Raw genomic sequence first — 6,188 nt, 5'->3', positions numbered from 1 at the left:
TATTATTATAAATTAACGAATTACACAATGTACAAAATTCTATAATTGATAGTTGATACTAGTATTCTCAGAATAGATACAGAGAAAATAGAGCAAATAGCCAAATAGGGGACTCAGTTACTAGGCACTACTGCACTAGCATATTAGGCAACAATGAGCAATCCAGCACTATTGCCATGCCCTTATGCCGCTGAACGCAATGAGTAATCCTAATAATTGGTTTGTCCACATGTCGCATACACAAGCAAGGTATGCACATCCAAGCTTAACTAAAAACTAGAATAAAGAAGCTGATTTATAGCAAAACTTAAACATGCAATATATACCTGGATGGCTGGATCTGGATGCACCTTTGCATTGCTGGAACTTTTCTGTTTGGCTATTTTTCATTAGAAACTAGAAAGCATGGAACTCCCTCCCTGCTGGCTGCACTACAGCAGGCCACTGTCATGCTGCGCCTGCCGCCCTGCTGGCTACCTCGCGTGTCGCGCCCAGACGCAGCGCGGAGAGTCGTGGACCTCGCCGCCGGCTCGCCTCTTCCGCTTCCGCTTTCCTCGCCTGACGCCTCCTCGGGAGCTCGTCGGCCTGTCGGGATTCAATCGGCCGGCGGCGGCTCGCGAGCCGGCTCGTCGCCCGGTCGGCAATCGCCCCGACGTCCCTTGCCTGTCAGCTCCTCGCCGCTGTGCCGCAGCCGTGTCCCGCGACTGCCAACCCGCCGTTGTCGGCCGCCGGCTTCCCTTCTCGCCTGTCGTCTCCTCCAGTGCGGCTATTGTATTGAACAAAATCATAAATAACAAAATTGTAGAACACATTGAGACCTACAGCTATTGTATTGGTCCTTTTTACAAATAAGTTCATTTGATTGAACAATTCAGATTTGGAACTTTCAAAATTTGACAACTTTGAACAAAAATTGGGGTCAATAAATGATTTCAAATTGAAAAGTCAACAACACCAAACTTGTAAAACTCATCAAGATGCAAAATTTTTATTTTGGTCATTTCTCCATCTGACTCTATTTGAACAATTTGGAATTTGAAATTCAAAGTTTGAAAATTTCAAATAGAATTTTTTATTAGTGAATGACTTCAACCGAAAAACTCATCAACAACAAAGTTGTAAAATCCATCTAGATATACAATTTTTATTTTGGTCAGTTGTGTATCTGACAAAGTAATTATAACATTGTTCACAAATTTACATATCTCCATTATGGTTTCATAAATTATAAGAGATACAAAATTTTGTGAACACTATTACTATTACTTTGTCGGAGGAAAAAATAAGCAAAATAAAAGTTTTAGATATTAATGAGTTATACAATTTTATTGTTGATGACTTTTTCAGTTGAAATCATTTGGTATTTAAAAATATTGTTTGAAGTTGTCATAATTTGAAATTTAAATTCAAATTATTGAAACAAAGTCATATAGTAAAATGACCAAAAAATTGGAGATCCTGATAATTTTTTCATTTGAAATCATTTACTACCTAAAAATTATTTAAATTGAGAGGAGGTAGGTAAAATGGACTTCTCGGCGATCGAGGAGCAAAACGGCTGGGCCAGCCGCCCAAAAAGGGAGGACGAGGGAGAGAGAGGCTGCGGGCTGAGAGAGGGAGAGAGTAATACTTGGGCCAAAAAAGGCCCAAGTACAGAGAGAGTAATTTTAATTTTTTTTCATTTATTTTAATAGGTTAAGTGAACTTTGTGGTATTAAAATTAGTTATTGAGCTCCTAAAATTTATAGAAAATTCCAGAGGATAATTTAGACCACTTAAAATATTATTAAACTGCTTTAAATTTTAATATATTTTCTAGAAATTGCTTTAACTTTTAAATCTATGACATTTGCTTCAAGTATAATAGAGAATATATAATCTTACCCTAACACACCAGACAAACTAGCTCAGTGGTGGGATGTGATATCTTCAACTAGCATGTTAAAATTAGTTAACTTGCTCTGCAAATTTAAGTAAATTTTAGTTAGCAATTTTGTTACATGGAGAATTTAGAAAAAAAGAATCCTCCAATACACTTTTCAATAAATTAGCCTGGGTAAGGAGAAAAAAAAGGTTGAACGTGTTGGGAGAAAATATATAATTTTGGACCCTTAGTGGCCCAAAGGTAAAGGATGTTTATTTTAGTTTTTAATAAAGATCTAAAAATTGTCTTGTTTTCTCTAGAGATTGATATAAAATTAATTACAAGTTTTTAGGATATGTATTTTTTATAAGTTACTCCATGCCTCAAATGATTTTTTTTCTTGAACATTTTTTGTTTGTTGACTTATTTTTATTTTTTAGTTAATTTTATATTTTTATTAAAGGATGATTTTAAGTGCATGGGTTATTAGGATGCGAAAAGTGGGACCAATTCCAATAGGTGAGCCCTGCGTGGTTGTTACATGGTTGTTAAGGATCGAGAATCGCTTCTTTCTCTTTAACTTATAACGAAACAATATTGTGACGTTTGGCGTTTCGCGCTCTATGATAAAATAATAGTCGTCATGATATGTCAGCATGCTAGTTTGTGATAATTATGTTGGTCTTAGTGACGAACACTCAATTTTCATCATTAAGCCACCCCGTCCTATACAAATCATTATAAAACGAAATAGCCTAATGACAAAATGCTTTAATGTCATCAGAGATTCATCATAGAAGACCATATTTACTGTAGTGAAATATTTCCTGAGATTCATAACACAAGTATCGTGCTTGTTTACCTCCGTATGATCTCAATTTTACTTTTTTTTACGTGTACCTTTTTGAGATTCGTAACAAAAATGTATCAAGCATATTCCATCCAGTTATTTTACTGCATGAATTTTTGCAGATCGTACTAGCATTCCATCATGCATGTTTTCTTAGAATTTCCCATTGAAGTAATATTTTGCTTCACATTTTTTCCGATGGTTGCATTGTAGTGGAATCACGTTGATTTGCTATAAATGTTGATAATAAACCTTTTTACCTTGCGTAATTCTGTTGTGCTGAATTGAACATTGGATTTTCTCTACAAGCCCATATTTGCATGGTTTGATCCTGAATTTCTGATTAATCGTTGAATCATGTGCATATTGTTAACTCCAAAATTTGGTAAAATTCTGTATTGGATTCGGATAAGGAAAGGTGCAATCGCCGATAGAAATTTTATCCGGAAGAGTTCGAATCCGACAGGGAATTGTGAAGACCAAGGCTTGGCGGTGTAAACTTATATGTTAATTAAAGTTAGTTAGGATTTTGTTTTATCTCTAAGAGATTAGAGTCCGATCGGGACTTGTGTGTGTTTTATCTAGTAGGAGTTAGAGATAGAGTCCGATCAGGACTAGTTTGTTATTTCTTTTTATCGGTTAGGAGTCGAGTCCGACACGGATTAGCATCTACCCGAGAGTATAAATATGTATGCCCCGGGTCATTGTAAATTATCTACATCAATCAATAGAACAACTTCTTTCGGCGCATCGGCACCGTCCTAACCGAGGTTTCAACTCCGGCGGGACTTGGCACCTGACGTGGGGCTACATCGTCTCGATCTTCGACGGAGGGGTAAGTCCTACGTTCCACCGTTCCACCGGGCCACGGTAACCATTCGGCTAGATTAGAACTATCTCGGCTCGATCGGATCTTCCAATCTAGTTGCGTGATGGCTAGTTATCGTATCAGTTTCAACTTAGATCACTTTTGTGTTTTGAGTTGATCTGGTCGACCACTTTGGGCGATTTATGTGGGTTTGATATTTGCCGCTTGAAATATTCAATCTAGTACTATCTCGGTTCGGTCCGACCTAGTAGATTACGTTTGTTCAGATGATTTATATCAGATCAATGTATTTTGTTTATTTTTTTATTGGAGTACCAGCCGATAAATTACTAGTCATCGGCTCATTGGGTTGATAGCAATCTAGATCTGTTTAGTATCTGTCCTAACATTGTGCAATTTAATCTTGAACTATCTCGGTTGGATCCGATCTTCTATGAATATTCTTAACAATTTGGGCTAGGTATTTTATAGATCCTGGCTTTTTGTCCGCCGTCTATAGCCGATGATTTTTGCCGATCTACATGCTATCATATTTACATCAATAGAGTAGCCGATTGTTTTACTGCATTATTTCTACACCAATCGGCTTATTTATTTAGATCGGCAGTTGTTTATGTTGCATCGGCTTATGAGAATTACATGCAAATTGGCTTTAGCTAATCGTAACACATGATTCATTGTTTATTCCAAGTAATTCATCGGTTTATTTATTAGCCATATCGATCTTCATGTTTTCTATGATTATATCGTTCTAGGTTGCATACTGTCTTGGTTAAGTCCAATCTCTGTACGTCTAGTTCGATCTGGTTATAGGGGCTTGTCCGAAAGACTAAGATTAAGATTAATAAGTAACTTGACGGATTACGTTGGTCTAATATTTATTTCAAGTCTATTTCTATTAGTGTTTCTAGCCGATCCATGCTTTTTACAGCCGATTGTTCATTCTATCGGCCAACCGTTGTAGCATCAATGTTCGATCTACTAGATATTTAGTCACTTATCGGCTTGATAGCCGATTGGCTTATTTTACTGTTCATCTTGTCAGTTGCAGTATCAACTGACTGGCACGCCCATGCATCTTCTAAGATTTAGGTTCTGCATTGGAGCTATCTAAGATTGACTCCCAGGCCTACGTGTGTGACCGTTGATTGTTATTTTTTGTGTCAACACATTTTTGGCACGCCCGTGGGACACGTGTGCTATTTTACTCATAAAAAATCTCTAATTAGAAGCCGAAGATGTCTTCCGAAGAAGTCAATGTCAAGAACTCAATCACGATGGAGGACTTGACGGAAGAATAGAGGGAATTGGTGAAGCAACATGTGACAGATTTTGAGGAGAGTTGCCTTGAATCTTTTGTCAGGACACCAAAAGGGCTAGTTCAAAAGATTAAACTCCATAAGCCGATGGTCCAGAGACTTCAAGATACAGTTGATGAATCGGTTTGTCGTGCCTTGTTCGATCAGTCTGGAGTTTTGATGAATACATTGCAAGACTTGATCAAGACAACACTCAATGAATACACCGCTCAAGGAATTCGACTCGGGGGGCAGTATCGGTCAGAGGAGCCTCATCGGTATTGGCACAGTGAGAACGATGCAAGGGAAGGTGAGTTGGTCGATAGAGTTGTTAAAGTAATGAGGGAACAATTTGGAATCAGACCAAAAAAGCAAATAGATCTGTATCGGCGTCCGTATCCTAAGTGGTTTGATAGAGTTTCGTTGCCACGCCGATATAGGATCCCAGAGTTCTCCTTATTTTCAGGGCAAGATGATGTTTCTACAATTAAACATGTCAGCCGATTCCTAGCACAGTGTGGAGAGGCATCGGCTCATGATACCCTGAAGGTTAGGTTGTTCCCGCTGTCACTTTCTGTATCGGCTTCTCATGGTTTGCATCATTACCTCCAAATTCTATCAGAAGCTGTGTCGATCTGGAGAAGCAGTTTCACAAATACTTCTTTGCTGGCGTGGATGAGATGACACTTACAGATTTAATTTTGGTTAAGCAGCAGGAAGGGGAATCGGCTAGGGGAATATATACAAAGGTTTCATAATGTTCGCAGCCAATGCTATAATTTAAGCTTAGATAATAAACAGATGACATAGCTTGCATTTGGAGGGCTACTAGACCCAATGAAAGACAAATTCTTTGCCACGAGTTTGCAAGCCCGGTCCATCTCATTCAAGCAGTATCGGCTCATGAAAGCCGATTACGAAAAGAAGAGGATTTTTGGAGTCGCCAAAGCCAGAGCAGAGAAGATAATTTTGAAGCATGAGCTCTCATACTTCAAAACTGAGGGGCATATGTTAACACCAAAATTTGGTAAATTTCCGTATTGAATTCGGATAAGGAAAGGTGCAATCGCCGATAGAAATTTTATTTGGAAGAGTTCGAATCCGACAGGGAATAGTGAAGACCAAGGCTTGGCGGTATAAATTTATCTGTTAATTAGAGTTAGTTAGGATTTTATTTTATGTTTAAGAGATTAGAGTCCGATCGGGACTTGTGTGTGTTTTATCTAGTAGGAGTTAGAGATAGAGTCCGATCAGGACTAGTTTGTTATTTCTTTTTATCTGTTAGGAGTCGAGGCCGACACGGATTAGCATCCACCCGAGGGTATAAATATGTATGCCCCGGGTCAT

Source organism: Oryza brachyantha, chromosome 10 (assembly GCF_000231095.2).
Source record: "Oryza brachyantha chromosome 10, ObraRS2, whole genome shotgun sequence".
Taxonomy (NCBI): domain Eukaryota; kingdom Viridiplantae; phylum Streptophyta; class Magnoliopsida; order Poales; family Poaceae; genus Oryza; species Oryza brachyantha.
This window is presented reverse-complemented; position numbering follows the sequence as displayed.